Raw genomic sequence first — 22,464 nt, forward strand, 5'->3', positions numbered from 1 at the left:
TTCAAGTCGTGAAATGGTTCTTCTCATAGTAGGATGCAGAATAGATTGGAAAGGGGAAGACATTATGGGGAAACCAGTTAGAAGCTGATTGCTAAAATCTAGATATGATGTGAAAGATCCTGGACCTTAGTGGTGGGAGTGGATATGGGCAGACATCAGAGGCATATAAAGACTTTAGTAACTGATTAGCTATAGAGATTGTGTGAGAAGAAGAAGTCAAAGACAAACATGAGCTTTCAAATTTCAGTGAGTGGAAGACATTGATTTGGAGGGATGGGAAGGGGAAACAGGGAACAGGATGATATGAAAGTGTTAGCAGGATAGACATTGATGTAGAGAGATTCAACTAGATGACATAGTTGTTACGTTGAAGCTCTGAAAGATAGTTCAGCTCTAGGGAGGAAAATTTGGGGATTCATTTGAAAAAGGCAAGGGCTGAAAATATGAAGATGAATGAGAACTCTGAAAAAGAGAAGAATCCAAGAAAAGGCTGGGCCTTGGAGTTGAGTGGTGTTTGGGCACAGGCAGAATGCCATCTCATGAGGAAGAAGATAATTTTTTTTTTTTTTTTCAGAGTATTAGCCCTGAAATCTCAGGATCAAGAGGGGACCAGTGAAACTAGAAACTTTATGAAGGACAGAAGCAGAAAGGATAAGAATGGCCAACTCCCCAAGATTAAATTAGGAAACTAATATTTAAAAGCATTAGAGTAGGTTTCTAGAATCTTTGTGAGAACAGCTTTGGTTATTAAGTGGAAAGACAAATGAGAAGTGCAAGAGCAAACAGGTGAAGGAAGAGAGACAGGGCTTGTAGAACCATTCTTTAAACAATCTGGCAGAGAAAAGACGATGAGAAATATGACAATAACTAGAGGGTGCTGTAGAATAAAATGAAGGATTTTCTCTTTCCATGTACCTCAAGAAAATCTCTTTAATGAGGGGCAGACGTATCAGAATGATACTGTTAAAAGAAATAACCAGGTTTCTAAAACATTTTGCCATTTGCAGATAGTGCTAGTGGAAGCTGTTTGTTTAGATTATTTGGCTTGGGCTCTACCATGACTCAGCAAATGGTTAAATGTCCGTATTTGTGGCTTTCTGAAAGAGACATTCACCACCATGGCACAGTCAGCAAATGACAATGGATTCTTTATTCTCTGCTGCCATCAGTCACTAAAGTTGACCACTCCTGCCCAGTGGCTACCAGTTCACGGCACATGAAACAAGAAAGAGAATGAGAACTTTGAAAGAAAATGTATACTTCAGTTCCTCACAGAGATCTAAAGGGCTGGATCTAGACTTATGCTCTTTTCAGAATTTGGATTTGAATTAGGCAGAGATGGAGTCTTGGAGAATAGTGCCTCTGGCGTTGTGACTCACTGTTTGAGGATTTCATTAGGACGGGAAGTACATGTCCTTCAGCCAGTCACCAAGAAATCATGACTGCCTGCTTATTCCACCAAATCCTGCAGAATTTAGCTGGAGAGGGTAAGAGTCTGGGGGTGGAAACTTCGACACTCTAATGATTTCCTTGCCTAAATCCAATTTTTTCTATTTCTAGTCATGAAAACACATATTTTTAGATAGGTTGATAGACATACACATGTACAGTGTGTGTCATCTTTTCATAAACATTTACCTGTCAACGTCTGTAACTTAGGGTGCCTTTAAATAAAATCTCAGCTGAATCAATCTAAAATAAAATGTTCTTTATACAAGTTCCCAAATGAAGATGAACCCTTAGAAGGACCCATTAAATTCATTCCAGAGGAAATGAGAAATAAATGAGAGGACCAGGTAGAGCTAGAGGGTTATTTTGATGAACCGATTTCTATATAATATGAAGGAAGATTAGCGCTCATAGGGTTCTATATTTTAAAATAAATCACTGCATGGGAGCAGAGGAAATATAACTAAGAATTTTGTTCTGATGTCTTGTCAACACTTTCCTCCATTTGTAGAATTCAGCATTTCGGAAGGAAAGCAGTTTAGGCACTCCTTTCACTCAGTCAACAAAAAAGGCATTGAAAACTCCCCATGAGCCAGACACGATGTTAGGCTCTAAGACAAGATGGTGAACAATAAGAGACCTTTCTCACTCACAGAGCTGAGAGGCTACTGGGGGAGGGGAGAGTAGTAAACAACGGCCCTGATGAATGTATAATTACAAACTGAGATAAATGCTTTAAAAGAAAAGAATGGAGCCCTATAAAAAGTAAAGAACAAAGGACTCTACGTGGGGGGTGCAGACACAGGAAGGTTTCCTTGAGAAAGGCCTATTTGAGCTGAGATAGAAAGAACAAGGTTGAGTTAAAGCTAACGGACAAGAAAGGCTGCAGGGGAGCATTCTAGACCTAGAGAAGGGCGTGCACAAAGGTGGACCCCACCCCCACGTTCAACCCCCACAGGGGCCAAGCCCTGCAGCTCCTAGTTAAAGATTTAGTCTTTATTCCAAGAACAGTGGGAAGCTATTCAAGGGTTTTAACCAGGTTGGTGACATGATCAGATTTGTGTTTTGAAAAGAGCACTCTGGCTGCAATGTTGAAAACAAATTGGAAAGACATTGTCTAAAAGCCATTGTTTCACTAAGTAAATGCTAAGGCCTGCAGCTGTCACAATCACTTTCCTGTGGTCACCTGACCCTACTCATATTTTTCTGCACCCCTGAGGACATTTGGAAGCTATTTTAGGTGGAAGATCAAGAATTTCTCAATCCCAGATTAGTACATGATTATGTCAACATTTGGGCTAGAGAAACAATGCCTTTCTGTCTGCTTCAAGTTTTGACTGGCACAACTAATCACCATTCTCAGACTGATAGTACAGACAAGCCTAACAAACTTCCCCGTTTTATAGTAAGGGCAGTAGCAGATGACTCTTCTCCTCCTTCTGTCATTGTACATGTTCATCATATTTCTGGTTTCCCTGTCTGCTCGTTGACTCTCCATGCATCTCCCCCTGTCCCCAACTTCCTGATCTCACATCATGCCACCACTCTAAACAGTTAATTTCCACAGTACTCTTGTTATGGTACCTGACTGGGGAGGATGGGGAGAGGACAGGCAGGGGCAAGGCAGAGCTGCAGATATCAGGCAAGATCCAGTCACCGGACTAGTTTGTAACTTTGTCTTAGAAAGGCCTGATTACAAAGGCCCACCTACCCAATTTCAATGAACCAGGACTAAAACCATGAGTAGTGAGTCATTGCCCTCATCAGAACCTGCAGGTGCCCGCAGGTCACTTTAGGAGTGCTGGAGCCCCCGGAGGGCTGAGCTGCACTACAGAGTTGGCAGTCTCAGCTGTAGGACATGGATGGAAGAGGAGACACGAAGCCAGGCAGGTCCTGAGGACCCCAACATGGAGAACATACCTTCCACCAGATCTGCTGCCAAATGCTGCTGTAGAGCTGACACACTCAGACGGCATGCCTGGGCACTAAAAATCTACCCTCCACTGTGTGTAAAAACTCTCTTCAACATTCCAGGCACGTGACTGTCACTTGGTGTCAATAACATGGCTTCATTTGTTATGTCTTCTTTTTATGGAGCCCCAGCAGACTCCTCTTTTAACTTCCACTAATTTAAGCTAATCGTGGCCTCTGCCACCACCCAGAAGCCTAACCCTTTCTTGACAAGATAGCCCTTTTGTACTTTAAGTGTGTCATTACATCTCCTCAATCTTCTCTAGCCTGAAGCTCCCTATTTCCTCGCATGGATGCTTCTCTGGTGAGATTTCCAGGGCCTGCCATCCTGGCTGTACTCCTGTGAACCTGCAAAGAGTTTTAAAAATACCACTCTAAGACTTGTAATTGGCTGATTAAACAAGCTGGGCTCAATAACTTTATTCTTGTACCCATTCTTTTCAAACCAGTTATTTTTCCATCTGTGTACAACATTTGAAACAGACCCCATAGCTTTTCCCTATGGGAAATAATATTAATTCTTTGGTTTGGGCACTAAAAATCTAGTAACTCTAACTCCAGTCGAGTCCACCCAGTTACTCAAAATTGCAAATACATGTCCAGTTTAGGGCTTATTCCCTGCTCCTGCAGTCTTTCAGATCTGACCGCAAAACCTGGAGATGGGGGACAGAGCATGGTTGCCTACTTTACTAATTCAGAGCTCTTCCTCTACTTCTCGTCAGCTGCTGTTTCTAACCACACCTGAGTGGAGCTGAGGTGAAATAGACCTGAGGAAATTGGCTGATACAGTCAAATCTCTTGATGGCATCTAAGTATAATGGACATGTAATGCTGATTCTCTCTCTTCTGCGGCACTTGTACATGTTCCTCTGAGATTCTCGGCTGGTGACCAGTGCTTCTCAAAGTGTGGTCTGTCCACAAATAATATTATCATCTGGGAGCTTGTTAGAAATACATATATTGGGGTCCTTCTGTCCTAAGGAATCAGAATCTCTAGGAGTGTGGCCCAGGAATCTGTTTTAACAAGCCTTCATGGTGATTCTCACGCAGGCTTAAGTTTAAGAATCACTAATCTCAACAGTGGTTAGTCACTTACTACCCTGGTCAGGCCCTGGGTTCTGGGTAGGGTTTCCTGGGTGGGAATTCCCACCCGTTCTCAGGAATTTTTTTTTGCTTTTTCGTTCCCGAGTCCCAAGGTATAAACTGTTTTCTGTTCTCCACTATGAATCGTTTCCACAAAGTGATGGCTGATACTACCAACCACCTGGGTTCAAGGAGCCATTTTCCCCGATTTCCCGACCAACTTTTCTCAGGATTTGAGAATCGAAAAGGGAAAAAGATTCCCGAGAATGGGTGGGAATTCCCACCCAGAAACCCTAGCGATAAATAGGAAAAATGTCTAAGAAATACATTGTGAGTTTATTTCCCATCGTGGGTATTACTGGGTTCAAGGAGCTGATTTTCCCGATTTCCCAACCAACTTTTCTTGGGATTTGGGAATGGGAAAGTGCAATATATTCACGAGAACAGGTGGGAATTCCTGCCCAGAAACCCTCGTTCTGGGCATATTGCACCTCTGGGCCTGTGTTCTCCTGCTGAGTCGAGCCCACAAGTAAATCCCAGGACACTGTGCTTTCTCTATAGCTAGTGACAGTACAGTCCCTCTCAATCCATCTTCTCTTTGTTGTACTCCTCAGAGGTCCCTGCACCTAACTGTCCATCTTAGACTTTTGGGAAGATGAGGATTTCTTTCTCTGCCCCAAATTTCATGAGATATGGGTCAAGCTCTCGAAGAGTTCTCCTGAAGCCTCTCTCGGCCTAAGGAGTGGAGTATGTTCCTGTCTTTCATCTCCCACTGAGGTAGGTAATGGGCTTATTCTGACCAAACTGGATTTACGATCTGTTACCATGTTCCACAAAAATTTTCTAGCACAGCTCTTTGGGATATGGGAGAACTCAATTCCTCTTGTATTATTCATAACCTTTGGGGCCTGATTCAAAAATCCAAGACAACAGAAGAGTTTTACATGTCACATCTTGGACATTGCAACCAAAACTCAACCCTATAGGATGGTTGTACTTTGTTCTGTGTGCTACTTTTAGTAATATAGTCCAAGTTCACATTAGTCACATCATGTCATGGATATATAATGATATACTGTCAATTCCCTTAACTAATTTTCACTGACGCTCCCGTTAAGTCTTCTCCCCAAATTTATTCTTAGCTTGGTCTTTGTGCCAGTTTTAAAATAGATTTATGCGTCTCTTCTATATTTAACATGGTGATGTACCATTCCTGCCTTCTTGTATTCATACATTGCTGAGCTCAAGGAACTTTCCAGACATTGACTTGCCAAATATCCAGGCTATCTGTCTGCCTACACTACACACTTTCAGGTGAAATAACCACTATTCCTGCTTTTCCTAACTTTTTTCCTTCATGTTGATCAGAATTAAGGAGAGATTACTGATTCCCTGGTCCATTCATCTACGTCTGAGATGAAATTATCATCAATGCAAAGGAAGAATTTATCAGATGTTCTGCTGTCATTGCATTAACGATCCCACAGATGCTCATTATGCATATGTGCTACTCACTCCCCCTGGCTGCGCACTCACTGCTTCTTGGCAATTGATTTCTTAGCTGCTCTTGATTGCTGCTCCACGGAGCTTACACCAGATCTTCACCCCCTTAGAACGCAGGCACCATTTGCTCCCATTACCTCCCATAGATGACTCCCCATCCATGTAAGTAAAAGAATTAATGTCAGACAATATAAGCTCCCTCAGCTCCCTCTTCCTGAACTCAAAATTTCTCCATAAGTTGACTCTTACTCTTTCCTTTTTATCACAGAAGACATCCCTCTTATACTTGCCAAGGCCATACTTCCACCTCAATCACATTTTCTCATCCCCTTTCAGACTTTTATTTCTTTTGCCTTTTTAATGGGTCTCTCTCCATTAGCTTCCTGACATTAGTCAAAAAAAGCTTAAGTCTCATATCCTACAAACCAACCAACAAGAAAACATCTCTTGACCCTCAAATTGCCATCATGTTGCTTTTCTTTTTCATTCCTGTTGACCTATCTCTGCTCACTTTTCTCCATTTTCCTAATAACTTTCCATTCAAAGCTGGTCAATAATCTCCTAGTCATTTAATGCAATGGCCTTTTCTTATTTTTCATCTTCTTGGGACCCTAATCTTTTTGTGTTACACTTTATATGTCTGACTCTCCCTTGACTACATAAGTCCTCAATATATATCAGTCCCATCTGGGACCGATAGATGGGACTGATATCTATCATAATTGCATCAGCTTCAAAATGATCTCCCTACTGTTAATTTCTCTATTTGTTGTATATTCCATTGCCAGAATTACTTTCCTAAAGGAAAATCAACTTTGCTTAAATATTTGAAATAAGCCAGCCCTAACATCCATTTCCAGGCTTATCACCTAAAGTTTCTTGACATACCAACCAAAGTGGATGACACAGTTCCTTGTCTCCAAAGTGTTCTCATTTCTTCAAGTTTTGATTATGCTATTTTCCCGCTTTGAACTTCTCCTTCTTCCGAGTTCTTTATGTCATAGTACTACTTATTCTTTAAGATCTATCAGAAACGCTACATCTTTTGTGAAACCTTGCCTGATTCTTTAAGTGAGTGATTTTTTTTCCTGTAAGTTTCTATAGCCTATTGGCATCCCTTACGTTATACATTCAAATGCACAAATGTGAATAATTACTAAATATAAAGAGCATGACATCTTTCCAAAACGACATCTTTCCAACACAAGGAAAACAATATAAACTACTCCACCTTTCTTGTCTTGCATTAGTTTAGACAAAACACCACCTGAGAACTGGAAAAACCATAATTTTCTTTAATGTTTTGCCTGTAATTTGTAAAACAACAAAATATTCCTGTTGACATGTTTAAAATTTTTCCCAGATGCCATAATTTCAGAACTGTATGGCAATGTCTTCATGACACTCACTGAATCTCCAGATGCTGAGAGTCTGGTAGACAGGAACTAAAATCATTAGCAATTTTGGAAATAGGCCCTATGTGGAAGTAATTTATATTAATATATAAGAGGAGGAAGAGGAGGAGGAGGAGGGTGAATTATTTGACTCAGAAAAGAAAAGGTAGGGGCAGGAAATGTTAGCAATTAGTTTCTGAGTGTCTAAAAAAACTATTATGAGTGACAGTGAGCAGCTGTTTCATGTTTCTACTCAGAGGAGGACAAATGCTTTGGGCTATTGCAAGAGAGATTATGAAGAAACATGAGGAAAAGCCTCCAGATTCTAAAGTTGGTAAAATGTGTTATCAAAGAAAGGGAGGAGAAGGTACCTTGGCTGGAAGATAAGATGCTGGGAATAAAGCTCATTTAGGGTTTTTGTTCCAATGAGGTCATACATGTAGAGAAAGAAATGATTGTATCACACAGTATATGAGAAAGCTCTTTGAGAAAACTTTAAGTTAGGAATATAATCTATAATCAAGGAAAAAAGGAAGATTGTGAGTATAGGCATTGTAGGTAGATGCACAGTCTTTGAAATGACATTCTGGTTATTTCTTCTGGATCACTCACTTCCTAGCTTTGTTGGAAAGTTATTCAACTGTTCTAAGAATCAGTTTTCTAATCTGCAAAGTAGAGATATGTAATAGTTGTGCCTCCTTCAGAGATGTGAATAGTCACTGAGACGATACTCAATAAATATTATTCTTTTTATTATTTTATTAGATATATAGCACCTTCTACGTTCTATGTTAGACATATTCTCAATCATTATCGCCTTCACTGAGCAATCATTCGAGCCCCATACAAAATAGGATGATATGATGACTTTTCACCAGAGTTATGTTCTTTAATTAAAAATGAAAGCCCTAGGTATCAAAGACCAGCCTGCTGAGTTTCCTCACCTTTCCCAACCATGAGACATTTCCCTGATGTCTGCAGCACGTCTTTGACGTCTGGGACAGAAGACCAATTTGCCTTCACCCCCACATGGCTCCACCTGTCACTATTATGTGATCTTTATAAATTTAAACTGAGAATGTACCAACGTTTTTTTTGTTCATTATGCTTTCAACCAAAGCCATTAAGCTTACAAATATGGTGTCTGTTTAATAAAATGAATGGCTACAGGAAAGAAAATCCCTGTATTTAGTTTCACATCTTCAAAACAATATTTATACGAACTAATGTATTCATGTTCAATTTGAACTATAATGTATTTCTCACCATCTGATGAACTCGTCATAGAGGGTCTATTTGTAGCCAGTGGTTATAAAAAAGTATTTTCTTCTGGGTCATTGCTTCTTTCTTCCTCTACAATTTACCTTCAGTAAAAAAGCCATTTTCTCCAGTATCCCAGGGTGTGAATCCTCTAACTCTTCTCTCTTTATATAGAGTGAGGAGATCATCATTCTGATCTTGGCAGCAGTTACTGTATATCAATATAGATACCAGGTAAGCTTTCAGTTCCCCATTTGAGAGTCAGTTAAAAAGCACAGAATGCTCAACTTATATATTTGTGTGTGTGTGTGTGTGTGTGTGTGTGTGTGCATATGCATTTCCTTTTTTAAGGAAAGTTTGGATTCTCAGAAGCAAGGCTAGTGAGGCATATGCTCCAGTCTCAGCAAAACAAAGTTCAGTAAAAAGTGTTACATGTAGCTTAATGTAAAAATATATTAATGACTATTTCTATGCTAATAGTCAAATTTCAAAATCCAAACTGTAGGGTTGAATTTATATGGCTGAGTCAGAAAGAGTCATTATAATTGGAATTTTGACAACATTTTTGGATGATAGAAATCAGTGGGGCATGACAATCTTTACTTTGAGTTATACATAAAGATAGCTTAGGACGGGAATGAGACATGCATGATGTATAAAGGAACCCTAAGACACTAGAAAAATAGTTTACCACTGTGAAGAGAAAAGTGGATGGTTAAATTACTTTGGCTATAAAACCCCAAGTAATGCAAAAACCAACTGAAACAACTTTGTTTCCGATGTCTTCAGAACTGCATAATTCAGAAGTTGGAGGACTATATGAAGATGATTTCAGGGTATGCCCGATATTTGCTACAGGAAGAGTAACAACAATTATAAAAGTTTTAAATAATCCTAGGATCGACAAAGGAGACTCTATTGCATAGATGTAACAAAGCATTCTTTCATAGAAGATGCCTAAAATGTCAGCCCTTGGAGTAAGAAACACTTGAGTTTGAGCCCCAGCACCACCACGTCCTCTCTATTGGACTTTGGGGAAATCCTTCAGATCACTGAGCTTTAGTTTCCTCTGTAAAGTGAGCACATGGGGCTTAAGTGAGCCTTTACAGTTGGGGGAACAGAGTAAGGGCTCAATGAGTGTCAGCTATGGTGTTGATGATGATGTGGGTGAAAATGATGAAGAAGAGGCGGAGACAAGGACTGAAGAAATCTTGTTCAAAGGACTCCTGAGAGGAAACAATTAACTGGTGATGAAATGGGAAAATCCTCCCCTTTCAAGGATAAAACATATTATAGTGAAGTATTTAGATGCATTCCTTTATCTGTCCTTGCAGAAGAATATTCATTATAAAATTGAAATGTAATCATCTGCCTTTTATCAGAGTGGGAAGAGTAACGTTTTTTAAACCTAGAATTAAGAAGAAACCTTAAATATGCTATTAAAAAGAATTCTGTCTTGTCCTTTGGCTAAAGCCCTATGTAGCTAAGAGTTTATTTAAAAAGAGCATTTTCTTCACTCTCCCTAGTCTGTAGGGACAGTGGAGATGGAGTGTGGCACATCAAAAGTCCAGGACTGATGACCAGGCTTTCTTGAAATTGACAAATCGATCCTAAAATTTGTAGGGAAATGCAAAAGACTTCAAATATTTGGAGCAATCTTGAAAAAGAAGAACAAAGTTTGATGACTTATACTACCAGATTTCAATATTCTGGGAAACCACAATAATCAAGATAGTGTGGTACTGGCGTAAAGATTGACAGAGCAATGGAACAAAATAGAGAGCACAGTAATAGACTCTTGGGTGTCAAAGTAACCCAATAGGAAAATAAAATTCTTATCAATAAATGAGAGGAATAATACATAAAAATAAATAAATTAATACAGACAAGGAAATGAATATCAATAAATTGGATATCCATATGGAACAAAGTAAACTTTGAGCCCTGTCTCACATTATTCACATAAATTAATTCAAGATGAATAATAGACCTAAACATAAAGACTTAACAACGTAAACTTTTAGAAGAAAACATAGAAAAATATCTTCATTATTTGGGGTAGGCTATGGGGTTGTTTTTTGTGTAGTAGGACAAAGAAACACTAACCGTCAAGAAAATATTGATAAATTAGATGTCATCAAATGAAAAGCTTCCTCATCAAGACACTGCTAAGAAAATGAATAGGCAATCTGAAGACTGGCAGAAAATATCTGCAAAACACATATCTGGCCATAGACTGGTATCCAGGACATAAAGAACTTCTCCAACTCATTAATATAAAGTCAAATTACTTTATAAGAAAGAGAGCAAAGATTTTAAAAGACTCTTTCCAAAAGAAGATATATGAATGGCCAATAAGTACATTGAAAGCTGCTTAACATCATTAGTCATGAAGAAAATGCAAATTAAAATTACAATGAAATACCATTACATACCCACAATAAAGGCAAAAACTTAAAAGACTGATGACACCGAATGTTGGCAAAGATGTAGAGTGGTAAGAAGTTTCAAATATTATTGGTAGCAGTGAAAAATGATACAAACTAGAGTAAGTACAACCTACCTTATGCCCCAGAAATTCTACTCCTAAGTACTTACCCCAAAGAAATTAAAACCTGTGTCCACAAAGGCTTATACAATAATATTTGTAGCAGATTTATTCACAATAGATAAAAACTTGAAACAATCCCTCAACAAGATAATGTAGGAATAAACTCTGCCCTATTCATACAGTGGAATACTACTCAGCAATAAAAAGAGGGAAAATATACTGACTATATACAACATGAATGACTCTCAAAACAATACTGAGGGAAAGAATACTTACATAAAGATTCCACTTACAGAATTTTTAGAAAAGACAACACTAATTTGTGGTGGAAAATATCAGAACAGTTGGTGCTTGAGGAGGCCAACAATTGACTGGGAAGGGGCATGTGGGAACTTCCTGGAGTGTTGGTAATATTCTAAACTTGGATAGGAGTTTGTGTTACACACATGTATACATTGGTCAAAACTTGGTGAATGTTTGCTTAAGATTTGTGCATTTCATGATACATAAATTTTACCTCAAATAAAAAACAACCCTGTAAACAAATATTGAACCCTAGTTAATGGTATGCATGGAGAAATGTATGGAGGGAAGAGTCTTGATGTTCAAACTGGCTTTTAAATACATCAAAAATAAGATGAATTGATAGACGCATAAAGCGATGGATAGTTACGTAGGAAAGTAGGTATAATAAAATGATAATGGCATAATCTAGGTAGGGGGTATATATGCATGTTCACTGTAAAATTCTTTCAACTTTTCTGTATGTTTGGACATTTTCATAATAAAATGTTGGGAAACAAGTTAAGACTTGATGGGTAGCAAAGACCCACATGGGTGAGTTTGGTCCTTTTCTTGTTGAGTATAGAATGGGAGCCATGAAGGTAAATCGCTATAAACAGATTTACATTTTAGAATGATTTATGCCTGAAATGTACAGGGCGAATTGTAGGTATGGGGGTAGGAACAAATTTCAGGCTAGGAGAACAGTTAGGAAACTATTCCAGTTGTCCATGTAAGAGATTTAACAGGGTGAGCTCTACAGAATTATAGTAGGTGATGATCAGATATTAGAGTAGAAGGCCAAGAAGGAATCCAAGATGGCATTGCTCACAGAGGGAATGGCAGTGCCAGAATCTGAGAGGAAAGAGAGACGAAGCAAATGAGGGGTTGGGGCGGGGGTGGTCAGAACTTGTTGGCGGGGGTAGGACTTGATGAATTTGAGGTTCACTGTGGTTCTCTGTGGTGAAGATACTCAGGTAGCATCAGTAAGTCATATGGGTCTAGGTTAGAGATACAGATTTTAAAATTATCTGCTAAATGATGGTAGTTGAAGTGGTGCCAATGAATGAGATGATCCAGGGAAAGAACACAAATGAGAGAGCTCTGAGGTTTACCAACACGTTGGGGGTTGGCTGTGGAAGAGGAGCAAACAAATGAAGGTAAATCACTATATAAATGAGTCTGAGAAGGAACAATGTAGATCAATGTTTGTAGTTCTCAAGAGTACTACTGACAAAATTCATATAGAGGGTGCAAATAAACCTGGTAGGGCTTTTGGGGTGGGAAGGAGAGCAGTCAGAAAGGTTTTCACAAGACTTTAAAGGGTAAATAGGAGTTTTCCATGCAAACAAGGGAGTAAAAGAAAGGCAGAAGGAAAAACCTGATAGGCCAGAAGCTTCAAGGAGTATTTGGGGAACTGCAGGCCACGCCTTTTTGACTGTAGGTTGGGATCGTAGTAGTGTGCCATTTTCACCAAATATGAGACTGTTGGAATATAGGGAAAGGCGGCCTCTGTACTTCTCCCTGATATAAACTGGTAGTTACCAACTGTCATACTCATCAGAATCTTCTGGAGGGCTTGTTAAAACACAGATTTCTAGGTCCCACCCCCAGAGTTTCTGATACAATAGGTGTGGGAGGCCTGATAATTTGAATTTCTAATAAGATCCCAAGTGATGCCAATGCCGCTTGTTCAGGGACCACACTTGGAGAACCACTGAGGATGCTGGGAAGAAGAGATGCCACACAGTTGCCCAGAATCAGCTTCTCGGGGCAGACCACCTCTGTCAGAAGGGACTAGTTATAATGGAGATAAGGGACAGTTCCCAGCACATAGCCTTCACTTCCTTCTCATTAGATAGATTCATTAGATTCTGTCTCTTCATAAGCAGATTCTTATTTAAACTTCAACTTTGGACATTGGGAAACTTTTGAGGTTGAAGTCTCTTCAACAAAATAGGCTCATACTCATGCTGAGTCCCAGGTCTGCTCTGTCCATACATCCTGATGACACGTATGAGAGAAAACGACTGCCCTTCATTTCTCCCCTTCCTTGGCCACCCCATGGAACTGATGGCTGGATGAGATTACCAGACTGAGGCTACCTGATACAATATTTGTTGGGTGTTTTGTACATTTTCAAGTACATTTATATCAATTCATCGCTTTATCTTCCTGATAAGCCAGCACTGTAATTACTGGTAGATAAAACAAATGAGCACAAAGAGATGATGTGTGTCAAAGTCTCCACAATAGTTCCTGGTCTAGTGGTGAACCCAGTGACACCACAGTGTCTCCTAGAAAATGGTGACAGTTTTGTTAATTTCTAATTCAATGCTTCCACAGGTCTGCAACATATCAACAACACAATTTAATTCAAATGTCCAAAAATTAATCAGGAACTGTAATCCCCATCCCTCCCGGATTGCAGGTTTTATGGCAGTGGAATTTAGAATGCCTCTTACTTTGACTCCTTTTAACTCCTCTCCTTCCTCCCAAACTTTGAGATTGCAGAGGTCTTGGAGAAGTGTCTGATGCTACCATGGCTGGGAATAGTGTAGTTAATACGTCTGCAAGGTGAATGGAAATGCATTACCCAAAAACCTCCCTGAGACGGGTGCAGTAGAGGAGCTGGGCTATATCTGTGCCTACAAGAGGAACACAGAAGGGATGAGCAAGGACCAGAGCATCACATTATTCTGCAGTGAGGAGGACACAGAGTGACCTGTGAGGGCCCATGACAAAGAACATGGTAAGAGGAAAACTGAGTTTGTTAGATGACAGATCATAATCCGGAGAGGTGTTCACACCAGCTAAGAAAGTTTAAACAGGGAGAGTTATACACAATGGCAGAGACAGGGCCAAACTAGAATATACTTACAAGGTACTTCAGAGTCTTAGAAGACATTCAACTCACACTGAGCCAAAGGAGAGATGAAGTGACCCAATTCCAGGATATACTAAGAGAAACGTGATTACCAAAATACGAGGTGTGATAAAAAAAAATAGGGTGAATGTTTAAATAAAAAAAAATAGGGTGAATGTTTAAATAGGGTTAAATGTTTAAATAAAAAAATAATTATTACAGTAAAAGACATATTGCCGTTAATCTCCCTCAAAAAACTCCCCCTCGTTTTGAACACACTTATCCCACCATTCTTGCCACTTTCTGCAGCAGTTCTGGAAGTCCTCTTTCATGAGTGTCTTTACTTCATCCTCTATCATGACAACACTCCGTGTCACACGTTGCTTCTGGTATATGGCAATTTCTGTCAAATAAAAACATTATGGTGTGTCCTCATCCACCTTATTCACTGGATCTGGCACCATGTGACTTCTGCCTCTTCTCCAAAGTCAAAATAACCATGAAAGGTAAATGTTTTGAATCAATTCAGAACCTCAAGGCAGCCATGACAGTGCAACTAAAGACACTCACAAAACAGGACTTCCAGAACTGTTTCAGAGAGATAAGTATGTTCAAAACGAGGGGGAATATTTTGAGGGGGATTAATGGCAATGTGTCTTTTACAGTAATAATTTTTTTCTTTAATTTAAAATATTCACTGTAACTTTTAATCACACCTACAACACATGTAGTCTGTGATCTGGAGGAAAAAACCAATGGTGTTGAGCCACCAGAATAGAAAACTCAGGGGAATGTGATATTCATCATTGAATATTTAAAGGCCTGTCGTGTGCAAGGGGATTAAACTTGTGTGGATAGATGTTATAGGAAATAGATTTTGGAGCAAGCAATATAAGAAGGGATTTTCTAGAAAGTGGAACAGCACGAAAATTAAGAGCATGGGGTTTAAAGCAAAGCTGCTTAGATTTCAATCCCAGTTCTCCTAGTCCTGTTGTGACCTTAGACAAATCATTTATCCTCTTGGTACCTCAGTTTTTCTAGTCAGCAAAATGGCATTAAGAATAGTATCTTTTCTCAGAAAAACAGACACATAGGCCAATGGAATAGAATTGAGAACCCAGAAATAAAACCACATAAATATGAACAGATAATTTTTGACAAGCAAAAAACATACAATGGAGAAAAGACAGCCTCTTCAATAAATGGTGATGGCAGAATTGGAAAGCCACATGAAAAAGAATGAAACTGGACTGCTATCTGTCACCATGTACCAAAATTAATTCAAAATGGATCAAAGACTTAAGCATAAGACCTGAAACAATAAACTCCATAGAAGAAAACATAGGTACTAAACCTATGGATCTTGGGTTCAAAGAGCATTTTATGAAATTGACTCCAAAGGCAAGGGAAGTAAAAGCTGAAATAAATGAATGGGACTATATCAAACTCAAAAGCTTTTGCACAGCAGAAGAAACCATCAACAAAATAAAGAGGCAACCAACTGAATGGGAAAAGATTTTTGCAAACAGTGCCTCCAATAAGGGGCTAATATCCAAAATATACAAGGAATTCATACAACTCAACAACAAAAAAACAAACAACCCAATTGAAAAATGGGCAGACGACCTGAAGAGACATTTTTCCAAAGAGGACATACAAATGGCAAATAGACATATGAAAAAATGCTCAACATCACTAACCATCAGAGAAATGTGAGACAATACCCACAATGAGATATCACCTCCTCCTAGTCAGAATGGCTGTCATCAACAAGACAAATAGTAACAAGTGTTGGAGAGGCTGTGGAGAAAAAGGAACCCTCATACACTGTTGGTGGGAATGCAGATTGGTGTAGCTGCTATGGAAGGCAGTGTGGCATTTCCTCAAAAAATTATGAATAGAATTTCCATATGACCCAGTAATCCCTCTCCTGAGTATCTACCCAAAAAATCAGAAAACATTTATACATAAAGACACGTGTGCTCCAATGTTCATTGCAGCTTTGTTTATGGTGGCCAAGACATGGAAACAACCAAAATGTCCTTTGATAGATGAATGGATAAAGAAGTTACGGTATATATGCACAATGGAATACTATTCGGTGGTAAGAAAAAAAGATGAAATAGGAGCATTTGTGACAATATGGATGGATCTTGAGATTACAACGCTAAGCGAAATAAGTCAGACTGAAAAAGCAGACAACCATATGATTTCACTGATATGTGATATATAAACCAAAAACAACAAAAGAACAAGACAAACAAATGAGAAACAAAAACTCATAGACACAGACAATAGTTTAGTGGTTATCAGATGGTAAAAGTGGAGAGGGGTGGGAGATGAGGGTAAGGGGGATCGAATATATAGTGATGGAAGGAGAACCGACTCTGGGTGGTGAACACACAATGTGATTTATAGATGATGTAATACAGAATTGTACACCTGAAATCTATGTAACTTTACTAACAATTGTCACCCCAATAAACTTTAATTAAAAAAAAAGAATAGTATCTTCTCACAGTGTTGTAAGATTAAATGAGTTAATAGTTCTACAATGCTTAGACATCATCTGGCACATGCTAAGCATGCAATAAATACCAGCAGTTAGAGTTGTTGTTATTATTGATAGAGCTAAAGATGGAAGGATGGCTTTGGGGGATGGTGTGTACTCTCTGAGTTGTCCCAGCACAGATCTGCAGAAACATGGCAGGAAGTCATGGAGAGAGTAAGCAGTGGTAGGAACAAGGTGATGGCACTAAGCTGATGGTCTTCAGCTGGTGGGCTGCATGCGACCTATGAGCTGGAGGAGTAGGACAGCATCATGACTACTTCTGTATTCTAAGGGGAAATATTTTCAGTTTTGCCTTAGAAAAAGCACTAAAGCTCACTCTAAAAAATACTTCTGCAATTTTAATATCTTTAAAACTGTCCATTGATTATGTGTGTGTGTATTCAATTATAGGTACATAATCAATTATATATTATATATTTTATATAATCGAATGTGTGTGTGTACATATATATAAACATATATATATACATATATATATTTTTTTTCTTTTTTTTTTCCCCCCTCAAAACTAATAAAAGTCAGCCTTGAGAAAAAATGAACATTTTGAATCATGGTTAAGATCCAGGGACACTCATCTTGCATTAAAAACCTACAGAGCACTTCATATGGTGGGCATGATGCTAGTTGTTGGGGATATTTAGATTAATATTAATAAGCAACTAGACCTCCCTTGAAGGAATTGACAATTTAATCACATTGGTTGGACCTAAAATACAAAAGATTGAGAAACACTTCTTGAAATGAACCAAAGAGAAGGCGTTCAATACCCCGTGAGAGTCTATAATTCTACAATTCTTGGCATGGTAAGAAGCAACAGAAACATCCCAATCAACAAGACAGAGAAGAGACCAAACAAAAACAACGCCCTACCCCAACCCTAGCAGCCTAGAATCAGCCTTTAAATTGTGTAAGCATATTGAGTTAAAAGTTCTGAAGGTCATTATGCTTTTGAAAAGTAAAGTGTAAGGGCCAGAAAGAGTAATCCCCATGTGACGAAGCAGAGAAATTTCTTCAGAAAGAAAATGGAAATTCTTTAAAATATAATGTAGAAAATAAAAATGTACCTGGCTATATTTATAGGCATTGAAGTATTAAATACATATATTGAATTCAGTTGGGATGAGATAAATAAACAGATGGTGCAAAAAATAAATTGTGGAGAACCTTTATGAAAACTACATGTTGCAGTTTAAAAGCTGGATGAAAAACTGTTGCTAAAGATAAATTTCACAAAGAATGTGAGACAAAGCTGAGAATTTAAGAGATTCAGTTTCAACAAAAGTAGTTTAAGGTAAAACAGAAATTTCTTCTGCAATCATTTTTAGTACAATGCTGCTGGAGAATAAAGTCTTACAGGAAGTCATTACGTAGCACTTAAGACATGTAAGTGTTTCGACTCTCCAAAGCCAGATGGTATTCATTGTGGGGTCCCAGGAGGACTCACATGTAAATGGCCATAGTATTGGTCAGGACATAAAATGCAGCCTCAATGCTACGTTCTTACCTAAACATCAGTCTCCACTGGGAGTTTTGTCTTCAATAAAGGTTTGAGAATTGGGTCCATTGTCCATTAGTGCAGAGGAATCATTTCTGAAAATTAGAAAGGTGCTCTGGTCTCAGGAGATACAAGAAATTAAAAAAACTCTGAGCCTCTTGAATTCTAAAACACTGGCTTCAAAGACTAATTGAATCAATATGCAGTTTTAATCTTGATATATTCTGAAGTAAAAAATAAAATCAATATTTAATTTAAATTCTTTCTGGGGAAGGACAGCAAAATGGGGAGAAAATAACTAACCCAACACTACTTTCTAAAAGTGATTTATATGTTCTCTTTTTCCTTCCCAAATTTTCTATCATGAATATGTATTATTTATTCCTATAATCAGGAAAGATAATTAAAAGAAAAGACTAAAATATACTAATATTAAAACATTCCTTAAAATATTTATCTTAAAAAATATAACTAATGATGATGGCTTTGCTCAAAAAGATTTAGGATAGCCATGCATAACAAGAATTAAGGCAACCACTCTGGATTAAGATTCCAAAAAGAGACTGTACTATGTATGGATGGTCCAACATACATGATATGAAATTGAACAGTCTGACATTATTTTATTAGAGAGAAATATTATTAGAGACTTTATTGAGCTACTTAAGCCCTCAATGAAATCTGAGCAACTCCATATTTTAACCAATCTGTGCTAAAGGGAGAAAAGGCACACTGTATGAAAGAAATAACAAGGAAAATTAGTAAAAACATGAGCTAATATTTCACTTTGGATAGACCTGAAGTATAAACTATTATGTCAAAGACTATAGTAGGGAATTCATGAGGTATATATTTTATGATCATTGATTGTATTAGTTTCTACAAATATAAAAATTATTCTTTATTCTATCAATCTCCTGGTAGGTAATCTGAATCTATCAAAAGCAATAGGTCATTAATTGATCACCTACACAAGAGATTACATTTATTCTGCTTGGTCAGTAGCATCACATACCATTGGTTACTGCATTGTGAGACCAATGACTAATTTATTTTAGAATTATCAGATATTGGTTACTAATGAAACCAGACACCTGGCGAGGGAACCAAAATTTGATCATTTATGGGAGATCTTTATTTCTTTTGCAAGATTTTTCAAGAGAAGCTCCTGGTCCTTGGTCAGGAAGACCAGTGTATTTCCCAGGGAACTGAAAGCTCTGTGTAAAATAACCTCTATTAAGTATGAGATAGCATCTGTCTCCAGGTCAAAGAGATGATATACTGTGTGGAGGACACTGGTTCCTTTTTGTTCCCCTTGGATTAAGATAAAGTCAGACACTTGGCTTTAAGTGACTGTCTGTGCCAGTCTTATACCCCAAAGTTTACCCATGGCCTGATGTCAATCAACTGTCTGGAAGACAGAAAGCTCTTCCTATGTAACAACAATACTTCATTTTTAACTGATAGCTGACATCTTCCTTAGGAGCTATTAGCACATTTGAAAACTCCCAACAATGAACCTTGGGTAGGGAATGGTAAATACTTACCATTAATGTCTTTATCAGGGTCACGGACCACCATTTTATTGCGCTCACAGCCTGTGAGTATGTAGATTTCTTATTAATTTGCTGATCATGTATAGACTTCATGCTCAGTGTACATATTTAAAATTTGTAGACGTTGATTCTATAAAAAACACTATCCCATGACAGCTGTAACAGAATTAAAATGCCTAAGCAGCCCTGCCAATACAAGTCTCCCTTTGCATATATGACTTTTGAAAGACACACATTCTCTTTGTAGTGTTCAAGCAAGTAGCCTTGAGCTGGAAGCAAGAGTGAAGGTCAAATAACAGAGGAAATCTTAAATGAATCAGTAACATTTCCTATCACATTTACTTCTATCACAAATCAGCCTATCTTTACCTTTTACTTTTTACCTGGAGTAAAAATTATAGTTTGCAAATTGTAAATATAGGGCGAAAGATAATTTGGCACTCTGTTTTATCACTGTCAACCCAGTGGCTTTCATAACCGAAAACCACACATTTTGTGAAAGTCATTACTGCCTTGCTGCGTTTATAGGGCAGAGAGAGAAACTGAACGACCCAGGGAAGGACAAAGTGGGACCTGTTTGTGATTAAACCCTGAAAAAGATCAGTGGAGTTAGGAGAGGAGCGCGAGTGGGAGGGAAGTAAGAAAGCCGTCATATTTCCTGAGCCTTTTTATTTCCCCCGCCTCCCCTGATGATGCCACGGTTGATAGCTGCTCTTTTAGATCAGGGCATAAGTACTCTTTCTTCAGTGTAGTTATTGAAGCTAGGGGAAGGTGAGGATCTTGTTCAGTGATGCCAAGATGTGCTTCTTGATTCCTTTGTACTTAGAGACAGAAAAAGGCAAGGGGAGTTGGCTCTGGGTTTAGACATCTGTCAATATCTTAGTAGAAATTTTGTGAAGTTAACCAGTTTCTAGAAAGTGCTAAGCAACCATACCAAGTGTTCCCAACTAACATTACCTCTGAATGTGTATGACCAGGCATATTTCAACGTGCTCTGCCAGGCGGTATTAGTAATGCGAGCAATATGCAGCTCACTTTACTTGCTGACTTGCTTAAAAAGAGAAAATTAAATACATTTCTCATAAGGATATTTTGTGGAATTTTTCCACATCATTAAATAAAATGTAGCCCTGGTTTAAAGGCATTTCCTGAGAGAAAACATTTCTTAACTTAAACTAACTGAACTATGTGAAACAGTCTGCCTATATACACCATAATATTTTTTCCCTGATTACATGTAATGGCTCTCCTATCATTCTGCAAGCTTACCCATATCATTGAATTGTTTCACAGCCATCCCAAAGAACTGACTGCAAACTTTTAAACGCAGTTCTTGGGAAATGGCTGGTTATTCAATTTTCTCCTCATAGTTACAAAAGACTGGATGTTATCGGAGATGACATTTCTGAAATAATTAAGAAAAATAACGACATGTCTTCTTCAGCTAGGTACATACTTCCTTCACAGCTTCGATATAACAAGCTATCACATTGCTTCCTTATTGCTAGAATATGGAAGATAAGCTCAAATAAAAGACAGAAAGTAGCAAATGCTATAAAGAAGTACCGAATCAAATAGAAAGCTTTCTTGTTTGCTACCTGAATGCATATTTTCATGTTCTTCCCAAGGAAGGGTTGGCACATCCCGAGTGACGGCTTAAATCCATTCAGAGTTTGGTTTTGCAACACCCGTTTAATTACTTTAGATCCCCAGTGAAGAGAATTACCAGTCCTAACTTCATAAATCCATGGTCCCTGCATAGGAACTGAGGTGCTATACAAGATTTGTATTTCTTTTTTATTTTCCATTGGGATAGTCACACGAGATATTCTGATTTTTCAACAGACTCTTTTGGCCCCTTTGTCTCAGTCAGAAATTTTCTATCAAAAAGAAAGAAAGAAAGAAAAAAAAAAAGATCCTTACCGGAAGATACCACACATCTTCTGTTTAATCCCAGGAGTCCTCTAGCCAATTTGAAAGTCAACATCAGACAGAGAGGTAATGCTTTTTTGTTTTGTTTCAATCTGAACTCTCACAGTTGTTCAAATTGAATCAAGAAGCAAGAGTTTCAAAGTGAGTGGTGCGCTAAAATAAAACTGGGAGACATCCGTTTTACAAGGTTGTACGAGAGCACCGCTGAGCACACCCTAACAGAAAAAAGGAGGGGTAAAGTTTCCATAAGAGGTGATGGCTACACAACAACCCACAATGCAGTGTGTAGGAAGAGACTGAACATACCTCCCACAGCATAACCCCTAGCGCTGTAATATGGCTTGGTGACATATTTCATCACTGGGGCTTTTGAAAGAACTCTGTGAGTGAGATGCCCTCAGAAAGAAAAACAAAGTCAGGCTCCAAGAATCTTAGCGATTCTCATCCCCAACTAGCAACACACACATACGGTAGATGTGCCTTAGGGACAAGGGTGCTGTGTCTAAAGAGAAACATAGAACAATTTTCTCTTTGGGATGCTGGATCAAAT

At 38.4% G+C, this 22,464-nt stretch overlaps 1 long non-coding RNA gene across 1 annotated transcript in view; it reads right to left on the bottom strand.

The window, feature by feature from the left end:
* LOC141570399 (uncharacterized) overlaps window positions 1–22,048 on the bottom strand; it is a 77,655-nt gene extending 55,607 nt beyond the window's left edge. Inside the window, exon 1 of the long non-coding RNA XR_016020706.1 lies at window positions 21,906–22,048. This is a non-coding gene — a long non-coding RNA (uncharacterized LOC141570399). The remainder of the gene's footprint in view (window positions 1–21,905) is intronic.
* Between the last annotated feature and the right edge of the window lie 416 nt (window positions 22,049–22,464).

This window comes from Rhinolophus sinicus, chromosome 3 (genome assembly GCF_057876585.1).
Source record: "Rhinolophus sinicus isolate RSI-liver-muscle chromosome 3, RSI-T2T, whole genome shotgun sequence".
NCBI classification, from domain to species: Eukaryota; Metazoa; Chordata; class Mammalia; order Chiroptera; family Rhinolophidae; genus Rhinolophus; species Rhinolophus sinicus.